Here is a 9,585-nt window from a genome sequence, read left to right on the forward strand (position 1 = left end):
GGGATATATTTGTACTCAGGAGAAATTGACCAACACATTTTGGGGTCAATTTGTTCATGCAATCTATGCGAAAATAAAAAAAATGGAGCTAAATCATTTTTTTGTGTGATAAATGTGATTTTTTTATTTTCACAGGTTATTTTTATAAACATCTGTGAAGCACCACGTGGTTCAAAGTGCTTACAACACATCTAGATAAGTGTGAGGTGGCCAGGGTGGTAGCCATGGTGAGGAGCTGTTGTGTTCCCACACACTGGCACCCCACAAAGGAAACACAATGTCCCATCTGTTGCACATAAAATGTGCGAAGCAGGACACTCACATTGAACAACGAGATTCATTCTGGCTCCTTACTCTTAATTCCAGATTCAGGGCTTACACAAACAATTCCAGACTCCATGTTCTTACTAAAGAGTTCAATTTACTGGAAAACAGGGGTTCTGGTACAGAGGTAATACAGTTCACATGAAATTACATTTCATGAGCTCTCCCTGCTTCTCTTCTGACAACTTCCATCCCGCAGATGCTCCTTTCACTTCTGTGGCTTCCGTGCCACTAGGTCCACCATGTTCCTCCCATTCCCCCTGTCCGGTTTCCCTTGGAAAATTATGACTTTATGACAAAAAAAAAGACTTATGCAACAACAGCTTGCCAGTAATAATGATGTGAACCAATCGTTACACCGATGCCTCTACCTTGTGCCAGTCATTACACTGGCTACCCATCCACTCCAGAATTCAGTATAAACTTATTACCCTCACCCACAAAGCCCTCCATGGCTCAGCACCACCCTACATCTCCTCCCTTGTTTCAGTATACCACCCTACCCGCGCCCTCCGTTCTGCTGATGACCTGAGGTTAGTATCCTCAATAGTCAGAACCTCCCACTCCCGTCTCCAAGACTTTACACGTGCCGCGCCAATTCTTTGGAATGCACTTCCCAGGTCAATACGATTAGTCCCCAGTCCCCACAATTTTAAGCGTGTCCTGAAAACGCATTTATTCAGACTGGCCTATCGCCTTAACACATTAACCTAACCTATCCCTGTGTGGCAGAGCCAAAAGTTTTACCATAACCAGGTTCCCAGCATCATGTTCCCACATGCTTTATGCATCCATTAGCCCTCTGTGTCTGTACTGTTACACACTTAACATTATGGCTGGTCCATACAATCAGGGCAACTGTTACCACCCACCTTTCGTGTCTACCTCTTTCCTCATAGACTGTAAGCTTGCGAGCAGGGCCCTCACTCCTCTTGGTATTTGTTATAATCTACTGTATGTGATTATTGTTATGCTGCAATGTCTATTGTCTGTACAAATCCCCTCTGAAATGTAAAGTGCTGCGGAATATGTCGGCGCTATAAAAATAAAATGTATTATTATGTGTACTGTATGTTTTCACAACTTGGCAAATTAAACAGTTGACAATTATTTAACAAAATTATATTTCATTTATTTTTTTTGTTTTAAATTCTCCCCTTACCAAAAATTCCTTAACCTACTACTACCTCCGCTTCAAAAAAAAACCTGTGCCTTAATCTTAAAAGGAAGTATTGCAAAGTAGCTACACATAGGATCATAACCGGAAACTAACATGTGGTAACAGTATGCCATGCTGGGATTTACGGTTTCACTGATTAAATTGGACAATTAAAACAGGCATTCAAAAATAATATGAACCGTTTCTTTAAAGTATAAAAATATAAAAACCCTGGCCCTTTACTTGAAATTAAAGGAAAAGGAAAGCTCATTGTCCCAAAAGTGAGTGCCCACAGTGGAATGTCCAGGTCTAATACTGGACTATTAGAGCAAAAAATTACATCTTGCTCACTTTGTGAGATACACAGTTGTGTTTAAATGTATACATTCTGGGGATTTTTCTTTTGTCTTAGAAAAATGTGTTTCTTGCCCATGTCACAATGCAGGATGCACACTTTCTGTAACACACAACACACAAGCCTTAATTTTAGAATTTTGGTTTAGTTGGAAAATTAGTGCACATGGGAGATAAAAAGTACCTCTTGTTTGCAGTTTGTGAAAAAGAGCTGCTATCAAGGCTCTGTTACTGTTGAATATTACAGATCAATCGATTTAAAGTCACACTGACTATGCAGGTACAGCATCTTCCTATCACTTGAATTTTTGGATGATTCTGCAAAGACTGAGACTACCATTTCCATTTTCAATGTGCTTTAACACGGCAGTAGAAGTAGAAAATCTGGAGAGCAAGAAAAGCGCAAATAGGGTCTTAGCTGGTTAAAAACATGGAGTGCACAGGGAAGAGGTACGCTCACCTTTTTTGTTGCAACTGCGCAACACGTAAAAAGCATGGATCAGCTGCTGCAGGGCACGAGTCCAAAGACCAAGGATAATGGTGAAACCGGGTGTATGTGTCCAAATCTGTGCTGCTGATAAGGATGACTGGTGGATGATATTCTTCAAAGCTTTCTTTCAAAACAGGTTACATAGTCAACACATTTCGAGGTCATACAGGACCTCTTCCTTAGGACAAAACCTTACAAACACTGCAGTAGCACCCCAAAATCAGATTAAACCTTTTTCTATTCTTTTTCTATCCCTATATTGAATGAGCTGCGTGCTGTGACCTCCTATCCCCATGTTGGAAAACAATAAAATGCAGTTAATTGGTCGGCCACATCTTTTATACTAGCTGTTGTAGTCCCCCAAATTGACTGGGATATACCATGTGATTTGATATCTGCAAGGCAAAGTGTATGAGCTCGCTGGAACCTTTGAATTTGAGAAAATGTGACTCAAAGTTGTTGCTCCACAGATTTATCTTCTGATCTTTACTAAGAGGAATAATTTTTGGATATATTTTTTTTAATTTTGAAAAACCCTGAAAAGTTTGTCTACACTACTGGACAATCCCAACTTAATCAATTTAGCACCCTAATTAAAATAAAAACAATGGATATGCACAGGGGCTTGCTGGCAAATTTTAGCCTGGGGGCAAGCACAAAACACTGGCTCAAAAGTGGTGGCCCATCCTTAAGGGCCCGTTACACATAGCGATATCGCTAGCAATATCGCTATAACGTCGCTGGTTTTGTGACGTTATAGCGATATTGCTAGCAATATCGCTATGTGTGATACTTACCTCCGACCGACTCCCCCGCTGTCCATCGCTGATCGCGCGAGAATGTCCTGGGCCGTTTCTCGTCGGCCACTTCCTGCGGCGCCGACGAGCGACGCGTGGACGAGGGCGGGAGGACGTGAGGATCACCGCGTCTGACAGGTAAGTATCGACCCCCAACCGCTGCTATGTCACTGGTGAGATCTGCCTGTGTGGCAGCTCACCAGTGATCCATATGGTTGTCGGGAACGCTGGTGCATCGCTAAGTGTAACGGTACCCTTAGGCTAAGGTCTCGCATACCATTCAACATGTGTATTGCACATCTGAGGTGCGGCTGCTAAGAAGCCATTTTATAAGTCCCTGGACCCTTTCTGCTATGTGAATAAAAATCAGTTATAAGTGGGTTATTACTGTGACTTACTGGCTGTACAGTTTCTGCCAACTCATGCAGCCATTAAAATTAACAATCAATTTGCAATTAATTTCTATTTAAACAGTGAAAAGACACTAAAATTTGTTAGCAGCCATCCCTCAATGTGTTAGACATTACACCTCAGTATGCCCAGTCACACAGTGCTAGATTGCAATACAGTCAATGGTCAAAGAAACTTCCATGTTATTTGTGTACTGAGTCCACGAGCACACTTATGCCCCCATTCATCAAAGTGTTTTTGACAGATTTCTGGAGTAATATACTTTGAAATGTGACAAAATTTTTGTGCATCTCAAAGTTGTTAAAAAAGTTGTGATTTTTGCCATTTCCATCAGTCTTGGCCAGGTACACCAAAGTGGGAAGAACATGTGTGACACCCCAGAGTCCGGTTGTCACAGTGACATTGCCTCCCTCTAAGGGGTGAAGTCATGCCTGGAGGCAGGAGGGGGGCCCCCATGCCAGGTAATATAGATTATATCATAGAAAAAGGAAAGTCCAGCTCAAGGAGTAAAATCCAGAATTTTCTTTATTTATTTCATTAAAATGCAAGCATGGCTGCTATAGTCATCATTGCGGTTTTTACTCTGACATGGGATAGCCGCACAGAAAGTGCCCAGGAGGTTCTGTATGAGTTTCGAGCGGTATGCGCTCTTAGACTCAGAATTTTATTCTGAGTCTAAGAGCGTATACCGCTCGAAACGCGTTCAGAACCTCCTGGGCACTTTCTGTGCGGCTATCCCAATTTAGTAATTTTGAGGAGAAACCAGTTTTTATTACTAAATATAGTGATCAATTTAATCAAATAACGGAAATTATTAAATCAAATCTACCTATTTTACGGGTGGATCCAACTTTGAGAACTATATTGGATAAAGGCTGCAATTTTATTCCTAAAAAAGGAACTACAATTGCGAATATTTTGTCCCCCAGTGATCACACTTTGCGTTTTTCATCAGAAAATAATTCAAGCTGGTTATCTGTCTCTGGTAGCTATCGTTGTGGAATAAGATCATGCGGTTTATGTAAATACATGTATAATACGTCTACATTTAAATCCACAGTTACAAAAAATGAATATGTCATAAATATGTTTGCCAACTGTAGTTCCACATATGTTATTTATTTAATAACATGTGAAACATGCTGCATTCAATATGTGGGCAACACCACACGTCCTCTTCGCAAAAGGATTTCTGAACATCTTTATGATTCATGTAATAAAACTACAAGGAGTCCCTCGGGAGCCTCTCAGCATTTTATTTCTGTACATGGAGGAGATGTCAGTACTTGTAGGGTTAATATAATAGAAACTGTCCCAAACCCCAAGAGGGGAGGTGATAGAAAAAAGGAATTGCAGCGCAAAGAAGCAATGTGGATTTTTAAGTTAAAAACACGATATCCCGCAGGCATGAATTTAAAATCTGATCTTTTATATATATATGATTAAGATGATGTGGTGATTTCCTCCATGTTCAGATACTATGCCTTTTTTTTTTTTTTGGAGAAAATCCTCCCTTCCTGCTATTGTGGACCTCCGCCCACTTTGTTTCCCTCCCACTTTACTTCAGCCAGCAAGTGTATATAGGTATATGCTTATTTGTAAGATGTTAAGCTATGAGTAAGGACCCTCTAGTCCGAAACGCGTAAGCGTCTGTCACATTGGTGAACCATATGTTTTTTATGCATCTATTCTGTTTTTAATCATTTTTTTTGGAATAAAGTCTTTTGATTTTAACCATCCTTTGGTCGAAGTTGCTGGAACATCTCCCAAGTATTGTGCCTACAAGATTTTCCGGAATCCAAGTTCCCTGCACCGCCCAGGATTGATTGCATTCCTCCAGACTTCGCATTTGCTACGGTTTGGTGAGCTGACAAAAAACTTTTTCCTTTGTGTACTTGCCGGTTTATGTCTTGCTCCTATAAACCAGTAGCTGAATTTGATCTATAATAATAATTTTCTCTGGAGTGAATAGTTCATTTTCTAAAGATAAAGACTATTTATATAATATGGCTGAAGGTGAAGTGTCCTTTAAGGACTCGGAATTTTTTTCTATAAAAAATGTGGATAGACTTAACAAGGCCGCTGCTGTGTTTTCTAGAACAAATAGAGTGGATTTGAAGGATCATGATAATATTGAAAAATCTATATCAGAATTGGAAAAACAAATGATCATCAGATTAAAAACGTGGTGGGATCTGACCACTTTGCAAAATTATATAGGTCATGAAATGATTCCTAGAGGTTTAAGATTGAATAAACGCTCCACAGTTCTATTTGATGTCTCATTTTCTGACAAGTGGAATAACATTCTGTCAGATTGTTCCATAAAATTAATGTCCCTTATTATCCAGTATGAGGAAGAAAAAGTTTCCGTTTTGGATAAAAAAATCAAAGATATTGAAACCGAATTAATACAATTTGAGAAAACGGATTATTATATCAAATCTAAAAAGAAGATCTTTGATAATCTGAATATGCTGGAAGGGGACATTGTAAAAAGGAAACAAGAAAAATTTAAAAGAGACATTAGAGATTATGATGAAAATGTGGTCTACAGTTGGAAAACATTCAATAGAAATAACACCCCGAACAGTAGTTTTCGAAAGCGGTATAAATCGCAAAGACATGTGAGTTTTTCGTCTACTGATAATACAGATGGGTGTACTGATCAGTCTGATGTAGACATAGAAGAACAGGCAGCGACTACTAGTTCTATCCTGGCAAAAAACTTGGATTCACAGAACAAAGTATTGTCATCAAGAAAAAACGGAGGCGGGCAGGGCGAAAATATCGTAAGACGAAATTACTACACCAGGCACTACCAAAAGAGGAACAAACAGTTCTAAACCTGTCAGCTACAATTTTGTCAGATGCACAGGTGGAAGTTCTGGATAAAGGACTGGGTTTTGTCCCAAATAAACAGTTTAATCTTTTTGACACAATTCTGGACATGAATAAATTTATCAGAGGTTTAACAATAAAGAAACATTTTTTTGATGAACAAGACTCTATTCATACTGTCCAAGATGAGATTCCACCTGTGAATGAATATTCAGAAAAATCTTTTTCAGATCAGATTATTTTAAAAAATTTGTATGAAATGTCAGAAGAAGAAAAATTTTTTTGGACATAAATGACCGTCTGTTTGGAAACAGGGTTCCCAATCCTACTTATTACCCAGTGCAGTCACGTAGCACAGTGATGGAGGAATTTCAAATAGTGGTGGAAAGTGAACTTACTAAATTGGCATTGGAAAATAAAAATCAGAACAATAAAAAAAATTTAACAAAAAAACAAAAAAATGCATTGGAGGAATTGAAGAAAAATTCTAACATTGTTATAAAAAATTCAGATAAAGGTGGATCTACTACTATACTGGACACTGGTCTTTATGAACAAGAAGTGCATAAGTTGCTTCAAGACAGTGTTGTGTACAAGCCGTTATTGAAGGATCCTACAGAGGAGATAAGAGTTCTTTTAATGAAAATTTTGGAAGAAGGACATTTGATGGGTTTTCTTACTAGTCAGCAATTGGAATTTATGAATCCACCTTTCCCCAAAATTCCTCTTTTTCATGCCTTGCCCAAGGTTCATAAGGGGGTATTTCCCCCACCTATGCGGCCTATTGTATCTGGAATAGGGTCATTATTGGAGAATTTGGGGGATTGGTTGGATGCACGACTTCAACCTCTAGTATTGAGATCACCTAGCTATATCAAGGACAGCAAACATGTGTTACGTGTAATGAAGAACATTAGGGGAATAGTAATTATACATGGGTTACTGCAGATATTGCTACACTATATTCATCTATACCTCATCATCTAGCTATTCGTGCACTTCAGGATCAGTTGCTTAAATATACTAAATACAGTGTGGAATTGCAGCAATTTATTTTATCTGTAACTGAATTTTTGTTAAAAAACAACTACTTTATGTTTAAAAGGAAAAGCAATTTGTTCCTTCAATTACAAGGATGTGCGATGGGGGCGAAATTTTCCCCATCGCTGGCAAATATATTTGTTACTTGATGGGAGGAAGAAAAAATTTATGGTCAGGAAAATATTTTTATGGATCATATAGAATTTTTTGGAAGATTCATTGATGATCTGATAATAATATGGAAGGGTGATCCAGATAATATAAAAGAATTCATAAAATTCCTTAATACTAATAATCATAATCTAAAATTTACATATCATATGAATAAAGAACTAATTGCTTTTCTTGACATGATGTTGATTGGAAATGAAGCAGATTTTAGGGTTGAAGTATGTTTATATAGAAAACCGCAATCAGGTAATTCTTTGCTGCATGCTAGCAGCAACCATCCCAAACATGTCATTAATAATCTCCCAGTAGGTGAATTTGTGCGTGCCAAGAGGTGCTGCACAACTGATTCATTTTACAGACAGGAATGTGAAGTAATTGATGAACGATTAAAGACTAGAGGTTATCGCAAGCATCAAATTAATAGGGGTAAAATTGTAGCAGAAAGAAAAACAAGAGATGATTATTTGGAAATAAAATCAAAATTTAGTAATTTTGAGGAGAAACCAGTTTTTATTACTAAATATAGTGATCAATTTAATCAAATAACGGAAATTATTAAATCAAATCTACCTATTTTACGGGTGGATCCAACTTTGAGAACTATATTGGATAAAGGCTGCAATTTTATTCCTAAAAAAGGAACTACAATTGCGAATATTTTGTCCCCCAGTGATCACACTTTGCGTTTTTCATCAGAAAATAATTCAAGCTGGTTATCTGTCTCTGGTAGCTATCGTTGTGGAATAAGATCATGCGGTTTATGTAAATACATGTATAATACGTCTACATTTAAATCCACAGTTACAAAAAATGAATATGTCATAAATATGTTTGCCAACTGTAGTTCCACATATGTTATTTATTTAATAACATGTGAAACATGCTGCATTCAATATGTGGGCAACACCACACGTCCTCTTCGCAAAAGGATTTCTGAACATCTTTATGATTCATGTAATAAAACTACAAGGAGTCCCTCGGGAGCCTCTCAGCATTTTATTTCTGTACATGGAGGAGATGTCAGTACTTGTAGGGTTAATATAATAGAAACTGTCCCAAACCCCAAGAGGGGAGGTGATAGAAAAAAGGAATTGCAGCGCAAAGAAGCAATGTGGATTTTTAAGTTAAAAACACGATATCCCGCAGGCATGAATTTAAAATCTGATCTTTTATATAAATATGATTAAGATGATGTGGTGATTTCCTCCATGTTCAGATACTATGCTCTTTTTTTTTGGAGAAAATCCTCCCTTCCTGCTATTGTGGACCTCTGCCCATTTTGTTTCCCTCCCACTTTACTTCAGCCAGCAAGTGTATATAGGTATATGCTTATTTGTAAGATGTTAAGCTATGAGTAAGGACCCTCTAGTCCGAAACGCGTAAGCGTCTGTCACATTGGTGAACCATATGTTTTTTATGCATCTATTCTGTTTTTAATCATTTTTTTGGAATAAAGTCTTTTGATTTTAACCATCCTTTGGTCGAAGTTGCTGGAACATCTCCCAAGTATTGTGCCTACAAGATTTTCCGGAATCCAAGTTCCCTGCACCGCCCAGGATTGATTGCATTCCTCCAGACTTCGCATTTGCTACGGTTTGGTGAGCTGACAAAAAACTTTTTCCTTCAATCCATCACCTGTATGTGGTACCCCAGATTGTAATGACTTGCAAGTAAAAGGTAAAGAAACCTGCACCCTTCTGTGTCCTTCTCTTATTTCTCTGCACCCCAACGTTCACCGCCATCTGAACCATTAATCAAATACTGTATCTTTGTCCTGGGGCCCCCGCTCTACCCATGGGGAGCTGATCCATTCTTTGCTGCATCACCATCAGCCCCAGAGGACCAAAACCGCAGCGTCGGTCACTCATTGCTAAACACCACGGGTGGCGTCACACTTCAACATCACACAACTTTCTTCAATTTTATTACTGCATTACCAGGGCCACGGACCGGGTCACTGCCACCGTGACATCCCCCATTGAATTCAACGGACCCGG

General features: G+C 38.5%; 1 pseudogene; it reads left to right on the plus strand.

The window, feature by feature from the left end:
* LOC141089349 (uncharacterized) overlaps positions 1 to 6,381 on the plus strand; it is a 79,179-nt pseudogene extending 72,798 nt beyond the window's left edge.
* Positions 6,382 to 9,585: the final 3,204 nt, after the last annotated feature.

Source organism: Dendrobates tinctorius, unplaced genomic scaffold (genome assembly GCF_039654945.1).
Source record: "Dendrobates tinctorius isolate UK_male_01 unplaced genomic scaffold, ASM3965494v1 ptg000008l, whole genome shotgun sequence".
Lineage (NCBI taxonomy): Eukaryota > Metazoa > Chordata > Amphibia > Anura > Dendrobatidae > Dendrobates > Dendrobates tinctorius.